Source organism: Prosopis cineraria, unplaced genomic scaffold (genome assembly GCF_029017545.1).
Source record: "Prosopis cineraria cultivar Desert tree isolate PC_DT_omini unplaced genomic scaffold, ASM2901754v1 PC2054, whole genome shotgun sequence".
NCBI lineage: Eukaryota > Viridiplantae > Streptophyta > Magnoliopsida > Fabales > Fabaceae > Prosopis > Prosopis cineraria.
The window spans coordinates 2,513-23,581 of record NW_026557379.1 but is presented as its reverse complement, the minus strand read 5'-3'; the positions used below and the strand labels follow the sequence as shown (position 1 = coordinate 23,581).

Genomic DNA, 21,069 nt, shown 5'->3' with positions numbered 1-21,069 from the left:
TTCCTATTAAATTTAATGGTATTTTCTGAAGTAATTAATTTTAAATAGATGTTGGGGAACGGCGACGAATGAGCGAAGTCAAAGTCAACATTTCGTGCAGAATAGTACTAAAAACAATAATGAGGGTGATGCTAATATTAATAATAAAAAAGTAAAAGAGAGGGAAAAGGGCAGAAATGGAAAAGGAAGAAAACGCGTAAAGGAGCAGGGCGTAAGGGGACAAAGGAGCTTTCAATGAGCAAGCAAAGCCCACAAATCTGCTTCGTTTTGCGTGCACGTCTTTCTATAGACAACCTACTCCTCTTCCCTTTTTTTTTTTTTTAAAAAAAAAAAACAATTCGTGTCCATGCACTAGTATTTGCCCGCTGTTTGATTTATTATTAATGTTAACATTAATAATAAAAACAATTCGTATCATTTAATATTTCAAATCCTTTTTTGTTTTGCCCGCTGTTTTTTTTTGCCATAATATTTCAGACCCCATTGAAATGTAATGTGATTTGTGAATAGTTCGCATCTTTATAATTTATACTCTTGGGTTAAAAAAATAAAGCATTTTTTTGAAGGATTGATCGTTTAGAATATATTTTTAATATTTAAAGATATAATTAATGAATATTTTTAAAAGTGTCCATAATAAATAAATAATTTATATTTATTTAAATAAAAAACACTTATTTAAATAAATATGAAGATGTATTCTTATTTTGTAGACACTTAATTATTTCATTTATGATTGAAATTTGATTAAAAATATTTTATTTTTTAATGGAGAAAATATTGAAAACTTCATCACTTGATCCATGTAATTTTAAATAATTTAAAACCTAATTCCTAAATTTTAATTTGGTGCAACATAAATTATATAATTTTATTTCACTCAAAACTTAATATCTAAATTTTAACTCTTGCAATTCAATTTTCATAATTGTATCAATTTAAAATGTTGTTCTCTACAATTTTTTAAAAATAAAGTTATGTTAAAAATGAGTAATAGTTCAAATGTCTTGAAGTGTAAAGATTGAGTTGTATTGAGTTAAAATTTAAAGATTAAATTGTAACTAAATAAAATTATAAAAATTGAATTATAATCAAGTAAATACTAAAAAAACATAGAAATTAAATAATTAATTTTTCTTTTATATGTTTGGATAACTCCAAATAATCAATTATGCCTACCCAAATCATGATTTTTAAACAAAGAAATCCAAGCACTCCCTGCATCAATACATCACTAGATTAATCGGTATGCTTAGGAATTCTTTCGTTAATGGCACTATCAACATAATGCAACAGATGAATTTTCGACATTTTCAAAATATTATCTGCCATTCAATTAAAAGAGAATAACAGTTAGATTTTAAAATATTAAATTAATGACAATTAAATCTCTAATAAAAATTTTTTAAAAAATTGAAAAGACAATTGCAATTCTCAAATTTTAATTGCTAATAAAACATTGAAGTTTTAAATATAACTCCCAAAATATCAAGTCCAAAAAAAAAAAAAAGAATGGGATTCTCACTCTAATCTACATTTTCAAGTTGTGCAAGATTACAAAGGTACATGTAAATGTATGTATAGTTGCAGATAGCATATACCATATAGCTTGCCAAAGAACGGTATATTTTCCAAAGGCCTGAAGGAATATTTGTACTGTCAATAATGCGTATAAATTCGCCACAGACATTTCCTGTAATAAACAAATATTCGTATACAAAGCACTGCTTTATACTTGCCTATTATTGCGTGCAAGTTAATGCTCCTAAATGTTCCATACCAAAATTAAAAATTCATGAAAATTATTGTTCATCATAATTCTATAATGATTCCGGAGTTCTCTATAATTTCCTTTCACAACTAAATGAATCTCATGTCACTTCATCCTTCAATTATATTGTGACTTGTTATGTGTTTTACACATGGCTTTCTTAATTAAGTTTGCCTTTAGGTCATGTGGACGTGATTAATTGAAACATTTTGGACTGATTAGAATACGTTTGAGACGTACAATATGATGATAAAAAAAAAAAATTGCAACACATTTATGCCATTACATTGGTGTATATGAGGACGAATTTTTTTAGCAAAATAATTATTAATTACTTTCTGATGATAAATATGTAACCCTTCAATCATTTCCAGTGACTCTCATCGAATCATCCTTTGAACTAAGGCTTTATCTGCACATTATTACAAGCAACCGCTAGGAAATTAAAATTTAGTACAGGTGTACAACCTTTATTTTCAACAAACTTTTCACTTGTATTAAGGCTTGTTGAGTTCAAAGACTCGTTTAGCATACAGATGAGGGAATTTCAAATCTATACATGTACTCTATATGACACATATCATAAGACATCTCTAATCACATTAATAAAACAAAGAGAGGTGATTAAGTCATTAGTTTTGATTGAAAAAAGAATAAACTTTTTATTTTACTCATTTAAATAAAAGAATTTTTAATTTACATTACATTCTCTCTTATAATTAATAAATTTCAATAGGGATAGTCTTTAAAAAATATAATTAACATTTCATCAAGTGTCTTATATTAATGATTATCAATTTCTCATAAAAGGTGACTTATAATAACGAAGGGGAGGGTATATATTTTTTATAGTTCTTTAAAAATATCAAACTAGAAACAGCTAAATTCATGAATAGCTAGAGTAAGTTAAGAAAATTGATCTCATACAAGTTTTCACAGATGTTAAGATTAGGAAAATAAAATCCAATACACTTATATTTTAGTTATAACGAAATTCTTTTTCCATAGTATTGAAAACAGGGTCCAACTGACTAGTTGAACTAATGCCTTAACTAATTTAATAAAATGCTTTGTATATGTTCAATTTTATGATTTTAAAACAATTTAACTACAGTTTTGTCATTAATCTTTTGAAAGGTTGACCAGCTCAATTTGGTGAAAGTGAAAACTTGGATGACCAGGTCCAGGAGAACATGTGAAAATGGACGCATGAACTTTTGTACTATATTCAAGTCTCACTCTCTTCCCCTATGTCACTTCAAAGTAATTTTAACATCACAGGACCTGAATCTAAACATGGCATGTTTCATTGAGATTCCATGCTCTCAACGACACTCCCAAGAAGCCGAAAGGGGCAAAAAAAAAAAAATCTGTTTCAACGCAGAAGAGGGTCCAGTATTTTTTAAGAATAGAAAAGAGAAGGTGTCTTTTATGGTTCAAATACCTGAAAAGCTTGGATTGCTTTTTTGACTTTTCAGAGATTTGAGATGCAGACACTCACCGTCGTTTATGGGTCCCCATGTGGCAGAGTTCCATGCCCTTCAAAAAAATTAAATCAAGAGAGCCACTCTTTACTATATTCAACTTCCATGTCAAGCTCTATATAATATAATAACACAACAAGCCATACCTGTTTTAATACAATCTCATTAGTGTAACTCCACCTAACCTTTTGCTCTTGCCTGTTCAAACAAACACAGCTCAACAAGAAGCCCTTTTCACATCAATATCTTCATCTTCTGTGTCTTGGATATCAAGTAACAATCAAAACACTTGAATTTAATATGCTAATACTTAGACCATCACATTCAAACAAAATAAATTAACGGCTATTTGGTATACCGTTTCCTTGACCATCATAACAGGGTTCCAGAAAGCATCAAGTCATCTGAGATATCCAATATAAGAACAACACTATTTTAAAATGATGTGGACTTACGTTTTCTTTCTATTGTCATATCCAATGGTTTTCGTGTATCAAACAAGAACTTGATTGTTTCAACTCTTGAAAAATATTCATGTACCAAGATTGTTTTCATGACAACCTTAAATTATTTATGATGCTTTTTATATTTATGCACCAATACATGTGAATTTTTTTTTTAAGAAATTGTGAGATTAAAACATATCAAATCCCTTAAAGACTAAGATTCTCAATAGCCAACTTTTCAATTGTTTATGATGCTTTCTAGAAATTGTAGGAGTAGACCGGTTGACTGGATCATGCATTAGACTAGGCATCATCTCATTTCGGACTAAGAACAATGACAGTATTATATATATCATAAACCATTTACATCTAAAACCATTTTGATAAGATTGAGATGACATCATTGGAGAACAAATGATTTTGAAGTGCTTGTCATCTTCATCTTGCGTAGTGTTGCCGACAGATTTCATTCGCAAACTGAAGCTTTTGTGGGTCCCCTCTGAATATCAGCATTTGCTTAAACATGGTTGCCACTAGCATCTACATTATAAAATTAAACATTAAACAATGAGACTAGTTTGAGAGAATAAAAATACCCATATGATCACTCACAAGAAACGAAACATGCCCATCAACAGAATATAGTTTTTTTTTAACATATGACGTTACAGAGCTCAATGCCTTGAAACTAGTATGAAACTGGTTTCTCATCTTTGACAGAATCAGCTGTGGTAAAACCAGAGGAAAAAGAATCAACAGGAGTTTCCATCTACACGTAGCTTTTAGAAAGTGAAACGAGATCAGAATCATACTCTCAAGAGCCAACTTGAATATAGGTGTTTATTAACTTCGTTCTCTGTGATTCTCGAGCAGTAACTGTAGCTGTAGAAGCTTGTCAAATTCTTCGTTGATGTACATCACAAATAATGAGACAAGTTGTAACCTGATCAAATTTACATGAAATACCAAGAATTGCAATGCAAATAGTTATCATCAAGAACCCTGTGTAAGGTTTACATGATAAACGTAACTAAAAATTTACATTAAAAAAGAGTACAATACAAATATGGAGAAGGGAAAGTAAGAGATCCAACATAAGGACTGTAAATCATATGTTTTCTTTCTAAATACGGAAATGAAAAGGAATACAGAAAAAAAAAAGGATTGGGTATTATTTGCACCCGTCATTTATAACAGTTTTCCGTCTCAATTTTCAAAATGAAAATACAACATCAAGTTCAAACATAATTACTTTCATAAAATATTTTGCTTCCAAACCATCAAGACGTAATGAATAAAATGAGAATCATACGTTACACATATATAAATAAAATATTATGAGTTTGTAACCATTCATGCTTTTGGAATGTGCAATGGTCTTTGGTATGGTATTTCAATCTCTATGACAAGGTGGTTGAGAACTCGACCTTTGCCACCCTATACTTCATCATTAAGTTGAAATTTAGCATAAAAATGGATTTGGCCTATTCACTTTTCAAGCCCAGAAGACCACGAGATGGTGTTCTCGAGATTCTTCTCCGGACAAAATATTTTAGGCTCAAACACTCAGGTAATTGGCAATCTGACCTGAGTTACTGTCACCGGGTCCATTGAGAACAGCATGTCACCAACAATAACTTCTAAACAAGCTTTAGCATTATCCAGGTTCTTCTGTAAAATAGAAGTAACCTCCACTAGAAATGAAGTGGTAGGGATGTTGGACTTGGGGTGATATATTGAGAAGGAAAAGATAGTAATAACATCTAAAACTAAAGCTCGAGGACCTTATCTAATGAACTTTCCAACATATCATTTTCAACAAGTCATAAACACACCGACTCAGTCTCCTCTGCACAAGCTCGGGTATATGCCTTCTGATGCTTCAAAATCAGCAATAAGTGTTTAAGTACAACATGAAGCGTAAACCATCTAGTCAGTAGCACATGTATTTGACTATTAAAAATGACAAATAATTAGCAATAGTTTACCTAAAGCTTTTTTAAGACCGGATAAAAATGGGTAGAGGGAACAAAATTATGATGCACAGATATGACTTGCATACTGTTTCTGAAAAAGTTCCCATACAGTGATGTGGTAACTTTTGGAAAAGATGGGGAAAAGATTTCGCAGGACGTATTAATAAAATACTACAAATGTTATATAGAATGCGATCATCATCATCATCATTATTATTTAAGAAGCATCAAGAGTTCAGAGCCTTTCCTGTGTGTATTATTATAGTCCGTTGAGTTTTTATTTATTCCAAGGGCGTTTTTTAGCATATTTTATAAGAACACTTTTTGGGTTGTAGAACAGTTTCAAAAAAAAAAAAAACAATTTGGAAAGATTTCATCCAAAACCATATACAACTGCAAGAAGCAAATATACATGCTTCTTAGATTCCAAGAAAGAATGGTGACAACAAAAGTTGTAAGAGTTGCAATTTGGAATCAATGTTGGCTGTTTACTATGCTAGTACCAATATTACATATGTTATATTGTTTATAATAATAACAATGTTGTCGCTATAAATAGGAAAAACAAAAATAGCTTTATATTGGGATTATACTCTAAATATTACGCAGCAGACAAATCATCATCGCCTAAAGAGGAACCAAATGTGAATACACCTTAACATTTAATACTCCATTGAACAAGTTATCTTTCCAAAATCCGTCCACCCGGCACCCATTGTGTTTGTTAGAACATTTGCCCACTCCTTTCATCAAGTTTATGGGAGTACAAAAGTACACAACTCGGCACTGGGGCTGCACCTCCTATGTCATTCTTACAAGGCAAATTTTTCAAAGATATTGATGATATAAACGGCTCCATCAGAAAATCATCAGGGCATGACTGCTAATAATTCTATTGGAGATTAAAACAAAAACTATACATGGGCTTTGACACAACAGCTTAAAAACTCAGATTGAAATGAACCTTATCAATTACCATGTTCCATTTTCCATTAATATTGTACTATTCTAGTCTTATTTATAAGTCACTTCCAACATATTTTACCAATACTAAGAAAACCTTAAAACTCATTAACTCTGTCTTAAAATTTAATAAATTCTTAACTTTGTCCCTATTAAATATACACCTTCAATAACATATTTTTTCTCTCCAACATTCAATGGAGGGTGAAAGAGAAAATTTCTAATAAAAATTTAATGACGTGACTTAAAGACAAAAAAATTTTTCTCTCTCTGTCCTATAAATAGGACTAGAGGGAGTACTTAAAAGAAAGCTGATGAAGCAGCCATGTTTTAGAATATATCAACCACAAAACAATCACTGCAAACATTACCAAATTATATGCATCAACAGTACATGAAGCATTGAATTTTAGCAGTCTGATAAACTACCAAGCATACTGAAAATTACGCAAATTCACACCAAAAATGAACCTCATCAGTACCCTTCCTAGTGTGCAATATGGCATTAACATCCGAACACCTATCAATTTCTGGAATCTTTGCCTGAGAACCACTAAAAAAAAGTGAACTAGCAGCAATGACAGGAATGGTGTAAAAAAAACAAAAAGACAAAACAAAACAAAACTTAAACTTAATTACTTTGATTTTTAAATAATAAAAGTAGGGAAAGAAAAGAATATCTATGATTTTTATTTCTCATTAATACTCTACGCTACTACTACCACCACCACCCATCCTTGAACTATGAAGATTAGTGGGGAAAGACAACTTGTTAGCCTTGACGTAGGGAAAGTCTGTTTGCCCCTTGAGGAGTCTATAATTGCTGTAGTCAGGATGTTGCTGCATATCGCACTTTGCAGCCTCTATAAGTCTCAGAAAAATGAAATGTTCACTCCCATGATACATGCTCCAAAATGACAATAATCATGAAATACTATAAAGGGGAAAAAAAACAAAAGAGATTGCAGAGTTGCTACGTGATCCAGTGAAGCAGGAACCCGAACCTCTAGTTGACATCCAAATGACAAATTGACAATTGTACTTATAGCAGTCATAGGTTTACTCAGTGCAGCTTATGAATTCTCCAATCAAGCTCAGCTCTTTTTCTCCTCAATCAAACCACTAAACAGAGAGTTCATGCGACAGTAGACACTGCTATTAAGATAAGAAATGTATTGTTTGCTTCGGAGTTCTGGGAGGGGTGATAACGTGATAACAATATAATTGGCACCTGAAGATCCCTTTGCTGAGCTAGAAGCTTCATTTCAACCAAGTTGTATTGTTCACCAAAAGAATGCCGGGTTCACCAAGACAGCATCATAAATAAAAAGGATCCCTCTGGAAGTTTAACGTGTAAAATAATTGATCAAATAAGTGCTTGTTTTAGGAAGTCAATATACTACTACTAATGTGCGAAAAAGTGCCAATTTTTTTTTTTCGGCGGGGGAGGGTCAATCTAGAAATCATTAATCAATATTGAAAGGTATCGGACGATTTGACAATAACAGGAAGGGAAAAAGAAAAGAATAAAGACCAGAGAACAAGAGATACCTTTCTGGAAGGAAGACAGGCTCGGAACTGACATCGAAACCGACTGTCAGAGATAAGTCTGAAAATCCTCTACTTAACGAGCTCCCGGTATTCCTCATCGTTCCGCCATCCCCGAAGACGACGACGAAGCCATTGTTCCGTCAGTATCAACTGTCACAGAGGCGCATTACGCTTGCACCTTCTCCCAGGTGCTTAGAATTTGGGCCAAAGCCCGTTAAACCTATTTGGGCATTTCCTTATCTTCAATTGGGCCTTACATAAATTTCACTGCATAAGAGGCCTTTCATAAAGGCCCATCAATATAATTAGGCCTTTCAACCAAGTTGTATCAAACACAGTCCTTGGTGAATTTCTTGGACTGCTATCGTAAACATTACTAAAACCCACTTAATCCTTTTGGGCCACTTTGGAAGCCTTTAATCATGTTATGGGCATTTTTGCTTTTCCATTTGGGCTGCCATTTTCAAGATTTTAAGGCATCTGGCCTTTGATTGAGGCCCATCGATGACAACTCAGGCTTAATATTTCTTTGTTGACGAGGATGGCCCTTTTAACAAAATTGCAACTAGTAGGTTTTTTCTTCCCCCATTTTTTTAATGGACTCTTGATGAGATCTTCAATATGGAAGTTGATCTGGTGACAATTTCGAAATGGGATTCACTGATGCAAAATTTCTCACTAAATAAATTGTGAATCTGTGTAAGTATATTTGGAAAATTTTTGAAGAATCTAATGAGGAACAATAGAATGCAGACTGCATTTAAAATTATAGATGTAATGTACTCATGAAATCAGAATTTATCATTCCAGAGAAGGAAATGCGATAATAAGATGTAAGGAAGTTCTTAAAAAAAATGACAAATGGTAAAGTTAATGAATCTGATTATATTCTTATTGAAGTGTGAAAATATTTAAGTAAAGAGTAGGTGCGATGTAACTAAGTTATTTAATCAAATTTTATGGTTAAAAAAAATGCTTGACAAATGAAAGAGAAGCACCTTAGTTCCTATTTACAAAAAATCACCAAAATGATCTTCAAGACATCAATTAGAGGAGTCAAATATATGTCTATGTCATTCCCAAGTTGCTTGGGTCCTGCAATTAGCATGGACAACATCATATACTTGCGCTTCATGCAAAGCCATGGAGGAAGGTTATAAATCACCAAAATGACTGGTCAAGTGCTGTGGCCACTACTTTGAATCCACGAGGATTCATCCCGTTGGCAGACAATGCAAGGCATAGATTCCTACTCTCTTCCCCAAATTCAGGGTACTCATAATCAATCTTTCTTCATTGTGGAGAATCAGCAGGATGATGAAGTATGCCATCTTTTATCTTTTCATCCGTATGCCATGTTAAGCTTTTCGCAATTTCTACATTGCTATACATGCGTTTAAATCTAGGCACGATTGGAAAATACCATAATGCCTTCACGGGACTTGATTCGTTCTGCTTGTAGCGTGAGGCATTACACTTTGGACACTTGGTTAACGACGCATATTTATTCCGAAATAAAAGGCAATCATTAGGGCACGAGTGTATCTTTTCATAACTCATGCCAATTGATCGCAATATTTGTTTTGCGTCATATGTTCGACAAGGAAGCTCATTTTCCTTAGAAAGTAATTCTACTTTCAAATACCCAAGCAACTCAGTAAAGCTCGCATCACTCCAACCATGTTTTGCCTTCATGTTGTACATTTTTAACACTGCTGATAACTTTGATGCACTACAACCAACATACAACAGTGTCTCCGCATCACTTTTCAATTTCTCAAACATTTCCGAACAATCCTCAAGGTCCTCTTCAACTGCTTTGACCATCTGTTCAAGACAATCTTCCTCAAGTGTGCATGCATCAAAATCATTAGGAGATGATGCACAACTTTCACTATGCTTCTGGCTGTAACCAATATCATCTCTTGTCTCTCCATGCATTGTCCAACACTTATAACTTTGATCCAAACCATTAATCACTAAGTGTTCTTTACAATTATCTGGACTAACTCGCTTCACAAGACTGCACTTTAAACATGGGCAAATAATCCTAGTAGGATCCTCCGCATGCTTAACTGCAAGCTTAACAAAATTTGCCACCCCATCCCAATATTCTTTGGATAGACGATTGGCAAACATCCATTCCTTATCCATAATTCCTAGAAAGATTAAGAGGGAAATATGATTAGTGATTTTGACTACTCCTAGCTAGTGGGAGAATTAAATACAAAGATCAATCAGTCAATAAGTCACTAACCACATGTTTGTACATTCCCTCTTTAATCTTATTTAAAACTAATAATTATATTTTAATGCTCGCTATTGAAATAATTTTGGCAGCATAATGACTTGAAAAAGAGAGTTTTTCGAGCTTTATCCCCTCTCTCTATTAATCTAAATGACAACAACAACAGCATCCACAACAACAATCACATAAAGTTATATTCAAGAATAATTTAAAAAAAATTGATAGTATATATAACAGCTTAAAATGAGTATTACCAGGTCTTTATGCCTTTAGAAAAATCAAGTTATCCATAATGAAACTATATATAATCCAACAATAATAATAACAACATTAATAAAAAACTCAATTTTAATTAAAATCATATTAAACCACATCAAACACTATATAAATATCAATTTAAAATCTCAAAAATATTTTTTCATAAGCCAATTCTTAATCAATTGAAAAAATAGTAATGTAAAAATTGACAACTCAAGGAATATAAATCTAAATTAATCATTTAATTTCAGAACAAATACTCAGAACTTAAAAACAAGGTAATTAGGTAGTATACTATTTTCATATCCTTAATGAATCTCCTCATATCAGCAAAATAATTGGATAATCCATTAATTCAATAATTGAGCACCTAAAAACTCAAAACTTCAAACACTCACTAAGAAGAACAACAATGCAGATCAAAATAAGCAACACAGAAATCATTTATTGTGTATGAAAATCAAAATCAACGACCCATACATTCAAAATGAAGATTAATGATTAGAAAAGCAAGAACCTACCTCAACAAGAAGAGGGAATGCTGACTGTGTAGAAAACCAGAGACGAGAGTTTGTTGCAGGGTGATAGAGACCGAGAATCCAAACGAATGAGTGCCCACGAGACTTATGGAGGCCGAGAATAAAAAACTCCTCAAGAATTGAAACTAAAAATGTGTTTTTTGGTAGTTAGAGTGATGAAATATGGGTTTTGGTGGCTATGCGTTTGTTTCTGAAGACGAAAGATTTGCAAAAATGGAGAGAGAAAACGAAATCTGAAGGGAATTTAAATGACAATACTTGACGGTTATTATGAAATAACCGTCAAGTAATACATATTTGACGCTTCTTTTAAAAAAATTGTCAAGTATATGGTAGACAAACTTGATAGTTATTTTAAAAAAAGTATCAAGTATGTGAAAAAATTTAATTTTTTTCCACTGTTAATTTGACAATTGTTTATCGAAAACCGACGTGTAAATTTTAGCTTTATATTATGGTTATTTATAAAAAACATCAAATATGCATACTTGACGGTTATCTTTAAATAACCGTCAAATATCTGCCTAAATATTTGATGTTTGTTTCGTAAAAACCGTCAAGTATTTTTTGCCTTTTTTATTTGTCATTTTTTTAAATAAACATCAATTATAGGGAGTCAATTATACACTTTTCTGTAGTAGTGTCTCTTAAAAAAAAAAGCTCAATCTTAAAATAAGTAAAGTCTTTTTTTTTTTAAATGAAAGGCGTATCTGTTGTTGGGTTATTCTCTCTCATGTTACAACTCCTGACCCTATTGAAGAGGATCCAAATTACATTGATAATTATATTTTTTTCTGTAAAAACTAAAAATGTTCAGATGAAGCTACTCTTAGTTTAATGAACAATGAAATTGCTTAAAGCAACACAAAAAACAACATGGCTGATAAACTTGTCCATGACTTTAATTTGGCAACAATATTGTTGGCCGGCCTTATAATGATATTGTTGGAAAAGATAAAGCCTTATAATTAAAGCATAATAAACTTGTCCATACCTTTTCTTTTTTTTAAAAAAAAAAAAGAGGAACAGGAACAGGAGACATTATTTAGTTTTGAAATATGTTTGTTCAATACACACACACACTAAAAAAAAACTGAATAGTGTGTGTGTATGTATATATATATTCTTTTTAATTTAATTTTGTAATAAATTAATATAAAATTCCCCTCAAGATTATTGCCAACGTTGCGTTTGGGGTATATATGCAATAGGTGCCTCAAAATAAAAATTCAAAAATCAAAATACTTGATCGAGAAAGAACGAAATCTCTTCAAAAAACAGGACCATAACCTAAAAAATTTGACACTTGAGCTTCCACGTGTTATTTGCCAAACAAGACAGAGATTCCGCAACCATAAGTTTGTTAATTAGTTCGATGTTGATTATAATGGCTTTTCTCGGGCTTAGCTCTACATGGTTCGATATTAATCTTGATCAAGAGCTGGAAGCTGATGGTGGGATCAAAATGCTTTTCTCCAGAACAAGAATAATGGTTATCTATATAATTAAAGTTAACAAACTAAATTTTTGATCATATTGATACAACATGCTCCATGAATATACATACATACATACATACATACATACATATATATATATATATATATATATAAGTTTTCAAGTTTAAATAAGAGAAAAATTATAACTCTTTTCCATGATTCTGATTAAAAACCGAAGATCAGAGCATTTGGATTCAATAAGAAGCAGTAAAAGTCTATTCCCATTCGAAATTTGTGGGAACTAATTAATAAAACCATGTGTTATAATTCGGTTCATGCAATCAACAGCGTTCGTTAATTAACTTAATATTGCAAATAGATGATTGTAATGATAACTGCAAATGAAGATATAAATAAAATTCAAATGCATATGTCACAGACTTTAATTCAAAAATTTCATTACATATATAGTATATATACATCTCAAGAGTGTGGATCAACATCAATTACATGTATGTATGTATGTATGTAAATCAAAACAACTTCACTATGGAGGAACATTTATTCCAAACTTGATGGTTGTTTGCTGCAATTGCTGAAGCGTTGGCTTTGAAGGCAGGAGAGTGAAGAACGAGGATCAACAAATTACCAAAGCAACTTTTGCCGACAACCTTAACCAAGTTGTAGCAACACTCATCGGTCATGGTGCAATTTTTAAATACCACAGCAGGATATGCAAGAGGCCCACAATTCTTGAATTTCTTCGAACGCTGTCGTAAGTATTCGCGGCATCCAAGCTCTTGTTCTGGTGATAATTTTCCGGAACCTTTTGTCTCTGACGATGAAACTCCAAGTTTGTTACCCAAAATATACTAACACCAACAAATTAGATTGCCATTGCAAATACGTATCTTTCCGGTGCCGTAATTGATCCTATTTATCAAGAAGAAAGAGAAAATTTTTTTATTTTATTTATAAATCACATTATTAAATTTTCTTTAAAAAAATGTCTATTACTTTTCATGGAATGTTGGTGAGAAAAAAATAAGTTGTTAAAGTATGCATTTCTAATAAAAGCAAAGTTAAAAAATTATCAAATTATAATTTTTAAAATTTTTCTTAATTTCAGTAAAATATTAGTATAAATAGGTTTAAAGGAGTATTATATAAGATAAAGGTGTGGTAAAAAAATTTTAAAATATAAAACAATTAGAGTTTTTAAAAATTCATTTATTGCAAAAAAAGAAATCATATAGAGCCGGGGAGAGAGAAAGAGAGAACTTTAAACACAGTAGAGTATTTCTAGTTTTTATATGCTTTGGACAAAACTTGGTAACAGAGAATTATAAAATATAGTCAATACACAAACAACAAAAAGTTGGGTGTGTGCGTGAACTAAACCTTGATCAGCTAAGCATGCTATGTTGATTATTTTTTAAGTGACGACCAGGTTGGCAAAAATTAATGAAAGGGTCATATTAATTAAATTATATATGCAATTAATGTGTGTGGTAATGAATACTAATGGAGTAGTGCATGGTTGATTAGGTCTCTCTTTGGAGGTTGGTCCCCTTCTTTATTGGTTTTTCAAATGCTTGAAAAGTAACCTTTAATTTGCTTTATTTCCTCTTTCTTAATTAATTTTTATGCAAATCATTTGTTAATTACGCAAGTGGCTCTAATCATATATATATATATATATTGTAATTATCGAATATTTACCATCACATCGCCTCATGGCTATACCAAGCTGCACACTATACGATCTGTTTTAACATTAATATAATCCTTCTTCTCTCAATATCACTTTGTATCTTTAATCCAAATCATTATTTGGTCTAACTTTAATGATTAAAAAAAAAAGATTGAAATCGAGACATGATAATTGGAGCTAATGGAGTAGGGTTAAACGCAAACAAGTAGTTGCTAATAAAACTGGGAATTGATGTAATAGATCAACGTCTTAATCATAAACAGTGCGTTTATTTGAAAATAATCAAGTTCTTGCACGCTAATTGATAATGTTCATTGTTGATTCTTATCCTGAATCTCACACAATAATTGAAAGCTAGCAAGCCCCTGACCCTACTGCTCATCTTATTTTAATCAAATTACAACTCACTTCTATTTAATAAGGAACATAATCCAAAAGCATAACGACATAATATATGATTAGGACCAAATTCATTTGCATTTGACTTGAATTAAGTATATATAATTATGCTTAGTTTCATCACATCCTTTAATTGCTTAGTAATATTGACAATTTGACATTAATAAATTAGAGTCATATGCAAGCCCATTGACTTGAAACATGCTTCAAATCACGGCTCCAATGGAAAATTAATTAAAATCCTGTGTCTTCTGAGCTGCTTCATTGTAGCCTTCAAGTTATGAATCAGTGGATTGGCGTGTGTGATTTGATACGAGGAAAATATGTATTGCATTTTAATGTATGATTTAAAGATTTATTAAAATTGCTCCCTTCGTCTCATTTTAATGTTTTATAAGACATTTTCTTGAGGTGATTTGATATTTTAAAATATAATATTTTTGAAAAAAGAGTAAAGTTTTACTAATAATGATTATCATAACATTACTCTTCATTACTTGACTCATTAAATAATTTTTTTTCTTTCCTTTCCTTTTATTCCATTGTCCAATATCTTGGAAAATTGGGGGCATGACCACTTTCTGCTCATGTTAATCCAAACTCTTAGTGTATAGAATTATTATTATCAACAGCGGCATACTCATAGGTATCTCAGGGATTCCTTGACTGTAGTTTAACTAAGCACACCTTGATTTTTCTCCCTTATTAATGAAAAATATTTTTAAACGTTTATAAAAAATTTAAAATTGTCAACTGTATTTATTCAACTTTAATGGTATGTGTAATTCTATCATCGCAAGATAGTATTAAGTACTATGTCAATTTTCAAATTTTCCACACAATAATTTAAAATAGATTTTAATTCAGCTTTTGAGTGATTAAACTTCCTTAACTCTAATTTCTTAATGAAGCCAGAATTCAAAATTGAAGTAATTAATTGTTTATATTTTAAGTTTTTTTTTTTGAAGAATTAGTTAAATTTGGAAGAAGAGTACATTCAGATAAGCATCTAATCCGAAGTTACGTAGATAATAGTTTCTTTTAGTGAATAATAATGTGCCTGGCCAACCACAAACTAACAAACCCTATGATCCAAACAAAGCATAAACATTGTCATTATATATACTTGGATCCACAATTATTAGGGAGGCCATTAATCATTGATTCCATATATTTCTAATTTCACGTGTGCCATTAAGAAATTAAGGCGCAATTGCTAATTAGGTGAAGTGACACATCAAAAACCATCACACCAAAATTAAACTAATGGCTTCCACCATCAACGATCAATATATATACTTTCTCTGATCTAATTATCAAATTTCTTTCACTTTACCACTCTATGGACAAATCTGTTCTCCAAATGTTTTTGAAGTTTCTTTTGAAGCACACGACAAAATTAAGGAATCGACCTGAACTTGAATCGTTTTAATTTTTAGAATGCATATTGAGCTTTATTGAAAATATACATTATTTATTTTTTAAAACTAGGACAACCATTATTTTCAAACCTTCATCAACGTTTCTTGAAATAAAAAATAAACCACACTAACATATTTTTTCGCTGAAATTATTTATAAACATTTGTCACAAAAATAAAGAATTGAAAGTTTCAAAAATGAAAAAAAAAACTCAGTAAATTAGTAAAATTAAGAAGAGGTCCGTGTTAAGGGAATTTTTGTATTAAGTTTTAAAATTGATAAAATTTAAGAGATATATTCCTGAAATAATTTAATTTGATTACATCGATCCTCTAATTAACTGTATCAACCTAATTCAGTGCAGAGATCAACATTCGACAATATGTCGACGGACTGTAACTTAAAGCAAAGTCGTCCAAAGCTAATTAATTTGTTATAACGTTGCATCTCATTACATGTCTTTATCATATCCCATGGTTGATGATCGTATATAGATTATATCTTCATTGACGCAAAAGATTCTGATGTTATCCAAAAGAGACATTGAAGCGAGCTAGAACTGAAAAACACTATTCTAAAAATTTATTTTTTTTTAAACAAAAAAAAAAGAAAACAAAAGAAGCCCTAATATTAATTTGTTCCAAAACCCTGCAAATATATATTATTGTCGGCAAGAAAGAAAACGAAGCAAGCTAGAGGAGCTGACCTATGGGGCTGTCACTGCACCATATATGCCTTTTTTGTTTGCTTTATATTCTTTTTAAAAAAAAAAATTGCTGAATTTAGTGGACAAGCTATGACCCATCCATGTGGGTTTAGACAAAGCTTTTAAACAAATAATGTAGGTTTCGCAAATGCTTGTCCTTTTCTTTCCCCTTAACTTTTGTTGTACTCTCACATGGAAAAAGCATATCCATTCATCTTCATCAAACAACAAAAAATTGGAGAATATTATATATTTATATTTGAAGTTTTTGGTAATTGCTTACGTCTTGGCTTAAGGAAGTGGGCGGCAATAAGGTTATGGTGTTGGGGTGAGGCTTGACATAACACATGTTGCTAATGATTTTTCTGTGGATTTATATTACCAAACAGTCTCAAGCTTCATGCACACAAAAGGAATATATATAAGTGAAAATTTGTATGAACGCGAGAAATGCAAAAGTTACGAGGCATGTTAAGGTGATTATTAACATATCTTTCAATGATCTTGTAAGTTAATAAAGTTAGAGTCTTTTATTTGTGTTGAAGTAAAAGACTTCCTTCACCTATATACATGTTTCATGTCATGATGATAATATCTTAACCAATATTCATGATTAACTTTAAATTTAATTAAGAAATCTTTCACTCCAAGAGTATATATGTGAAAATGATTTAACAAACGCAAAGTAATTGATTCCTATCATCCTCAACAAGCGAAGAATAAATTCCTTGATAATTAAACCTTACATTTTTATCGAAATTAATCAAGTGTTCAACATCGTCTCGGTTAACAAAGGCCGGGTTGAATTATACATAACACACACACACACACACACACACACACACACACACACACACACACACACACACACACACACACACAATTACCGGATTCTTGCTTTATGTATGAGAAACAATAAAATTTATGGCTAATACACGCATTTTTTATTTTTCAGAATTAAATAGATCCTTTTAATTTTTAGAATTTACGCAAATTTTTTTCTCTCTCTAAATTTCTTGAATATTGCTCATACTTTATCCTCTATTTCCAAAACTTAATTACAGATTTCTCAGGATACAAAAGTGAATTACAAGATTTTTTTTTCAATTTTATTAAAAGTATGACTCTGCTGTATTTTTCAGACGTTAACATGTAAGATTCTCATAAAAAAATAAAAAAAACCATGTAATTATATTAATTAAATTCATGAGATTTGTAGATGTGATTTAATGAGAAGTGTGCCTAGATTTTAATAACAGAAAGAGAAATCAATATGATTTGATCAAGACTTATTAGTAAGAAGGTCCGTATCATTAGAAATAGCCAAAAAAAAAAATTGCGTGTAATTACAATTATAATAAAATTTAGGAAAAATTTGCGTAATTTACCCCAATATTGTTGATTAATTTTCTGTAGAATTAAAATTATGATGAGCAATTTATTTTATTCTTCAGTTTATCATCTGCCACTCTTTGGTCACAACACTAACGTTTATTCTCTAATCAATTAATTCAAGTCCTTTAAGCAAGGCTATATGATCCTGACCCACTTTATTTATAGGTACTGTTTGAAAAAGGCCGAAACAGTGGCAGATTTTAAGCAACGCCAATTAATTTGAGACACCGTCATTAATGTATTAATTTCCATATGCCACATGCTAAGCACTAATGGATCATGATTTGATGCTTTGTGGAGCCTCCATGTTCCTATTTTTCATTATATTTTCAAGAGTTAGTGCTACTTCATATTGTGACACTTTAAATTAATTACAGGTACACCTATAAGCATCTTTGTTTTTTTTTCCTATTTAATTTCCCAAATAAAGTCCTAATTGGGGAATAATTAATTCATGGCTGTCATGAACTATTTACTGCTTTTATTTTATTTTTTATTTAAACGTTCTATTCTGTCCCTTTTATTTTTTTTAATATAGTATATCAGCATATTCTGTGCTTTAAATCAGATTACTTCTATTTTTTAAATGTCAAGTGGCATTATTTTATTTCTTTCCCACTCCATGATAATATCTATTTATAAAAGATAGAATAATTACTCTTTCTTATATATTTCCAAGTTATATACAAAATATAATTGCTTAAAATATTCATTAATCTACATAATATTCCATGCATGATGCTTTCTTTTCCCTCTCTGTGTCTCTCTTACTTATCTTTGAAGAAAGGAGCTTTGGTGTGAACATGCATATGTTTCGCACCCTTATAAGTATTTTATTTTCACATAAAAAAGGTATATTGTCGAAATCATGCCTAAAAACATGTGTTATTTAATTTATATTTTTTATTAAAAGCATAATAAGCAATATAATCTCATTCAAAGTGTATATACAAATAACAATGTGTTTTCACACATGTATATACATGTCAATGAATATGCCAGGACACTAGCTATTCCTTTCACTTTTAATTATAGGGCAAAGTTAATTAATTTTACAGTTTTAAGGAATGATAATTAATATCTTTAAATTTGTAAAAAAAAAATGTTTGACTTTCCAATTTTACACTTCACTAGAATTAGTGATCACAATAAAATTTAATCTAAGAATTATAACTCGGTACAATAAATGAAGAGCAATATTGAGAAAAAATAATTACCCTTTTTTTAGCCAACAAAAGTAGTAATTACTGTATTTTTGTCTTATATTTAGGACCTAACATCACGTATAATGATACTTAAGGCATAGATTTCTTAACGGAGCTTCTTACTAACTAAATAACCGTTTTAAGGTGGTATTTTCAATGAATAATGAAATGGCTATCATGAACTATATTGCAATGATCGATTGCTTGTCCTTTTCCTTTAGAGCAAAACCATCTATTAGATAGCTTAAGAGGATGCCCACAGAATTTACAGGAAGACAAAAGTAAGTAAATGAATTATTGGTCCATTAATACTACTTGCCGATGAGAAGTGAATGAGAATAAGAAGAAAACAATGTTTTGGAAAGAAAGATATTAAAGTTGCGATCATAAAAGAAGTGTAAAACTACACGCATGCTGGGAATACTAATACTTGTTAATTTTTCTTATTATATCATATCCACTTTTCGTTTTCATGAATCTGTTTTTGGTGTGATAGTAACATTTGTGTTAGTATTAGTGACACGAATTTCATATCAACAAATCATCAACCAAAATGCGATCACGGTTGATCACTTTGTTATTTGCTTCCTAAGCGACATGAGCATTGAACATCAAGCTTTGCTAATGCCAATTGCCTAACATTTAACTCGTTGACAGATACAAGACACCTGTGCTTATATATATATATATATATATATATATTTAGGAGATTTTAAAGTAGTTAAGATTAAAACTTTCAATATGGCCCACTTAAAAGAGCGACTTTAATTTACTATCATCATTACCTTAGAAATTTTGAAATTTCCGGAATCAAAGAAAAAAAAAATCTTAGATTTGATACAAGAGTTTGAAGGGCTAATGTCTATGTCAATAATGTTACACATCGCCATCATGATGTCTGATCAGGGGATGTGTGTGTGTGCCTATATATAATGAATCTGAAACATGTTCTACTTTTTAGGGCTCGCTCAGAGTGGAGAAATGGGTAACTTTATTTTGAAGAGCGGAATGAGAAATAAAGAGGAATAAATGGGCACATGGGTGTGCTGTTAAAAAGTAGTGAGCAAGTTGTGATGAAAATATAAGGAATAAATGTCAACAAAGAATTGTCCAGGAGGAATAGTCCAATCAGTAAATAATTGACTAAAAACTTATAAGATTTGATATGAAGATTTTATTGGCATGCAATCTATAAATATTTTTATAAATATTTTTTGAGCTTAAAGTATGTTCTGACTCCGGTGAAATCTCAGTATTGAACTCGTCCAAGCTTTTGTGTACTAAAAAATAAAAAGAAAGTATTTGGAATGAATGCTTCCATGTGCTTCCACGTCTGATATGCTTTAAAGCCCTGGCATAGCCGCACCCACCTCCAATATCTCCATCCTGTTTTTACTTTACATCAGAAAACAACAAAAAAATAGGTACCATGTATGCATGCATACATACACATGAATGAATCAATGCGTTAGTGTGGCCGGCATAGGTATACATGCAATGCAAGCCATAATAAGCTGAAGTTTCTCATCAGATACACAACCCAATGCTGTAATC

At 31.0% G+C, this 21,069-nt stretch overlaps 1 long non-coding RNA gene across 10 annotated transcripts; it reads right to left on the bottom strand.

Moving 5' to 3' along the window:
* Window positions 1-1,701: 1,701 nt before the first annotated feature.
* LOC129301335 (uncharacterized) lies at window positions 1,702-8,366 on the bottom strand. Of its 10 annotated transcripts, none has more exons than XR_008590959.1 (7): window positions 8,192-8,356; window positions 7,645-7,978; window positions 4,514-5,581; window positions 4,069-4,241; window positions 3,402-3,453; window positions 3,273-3,310; window positions 1,702-2,183 (listed from the first exon to the last, which is right to left on the bottom strand). It is a non-coding gene; the product is annotated as an uncharacterized LOC129301335 (long non-coding RNA). The 10 variants fall into 10 exon arrangements; XR_008590961.1 differs by lacking the exon at window positions 1,702-2,183 and having other exon boundaries at window positions 2,966-3,310; window positions 3,402-4,241; window positions 4,514-4,644; ... (1 more) ...; window positions 5,486-5,581; window positions 8,192-8,360; XR_008590954.1 differs by having other exon boundaries at window positions 3,216-3,310; window positions 3,402-4,241; window positions 8,192-8,361.
* Window positions 8,367-21,069: the final 12,703 nt, after the last annotated feature.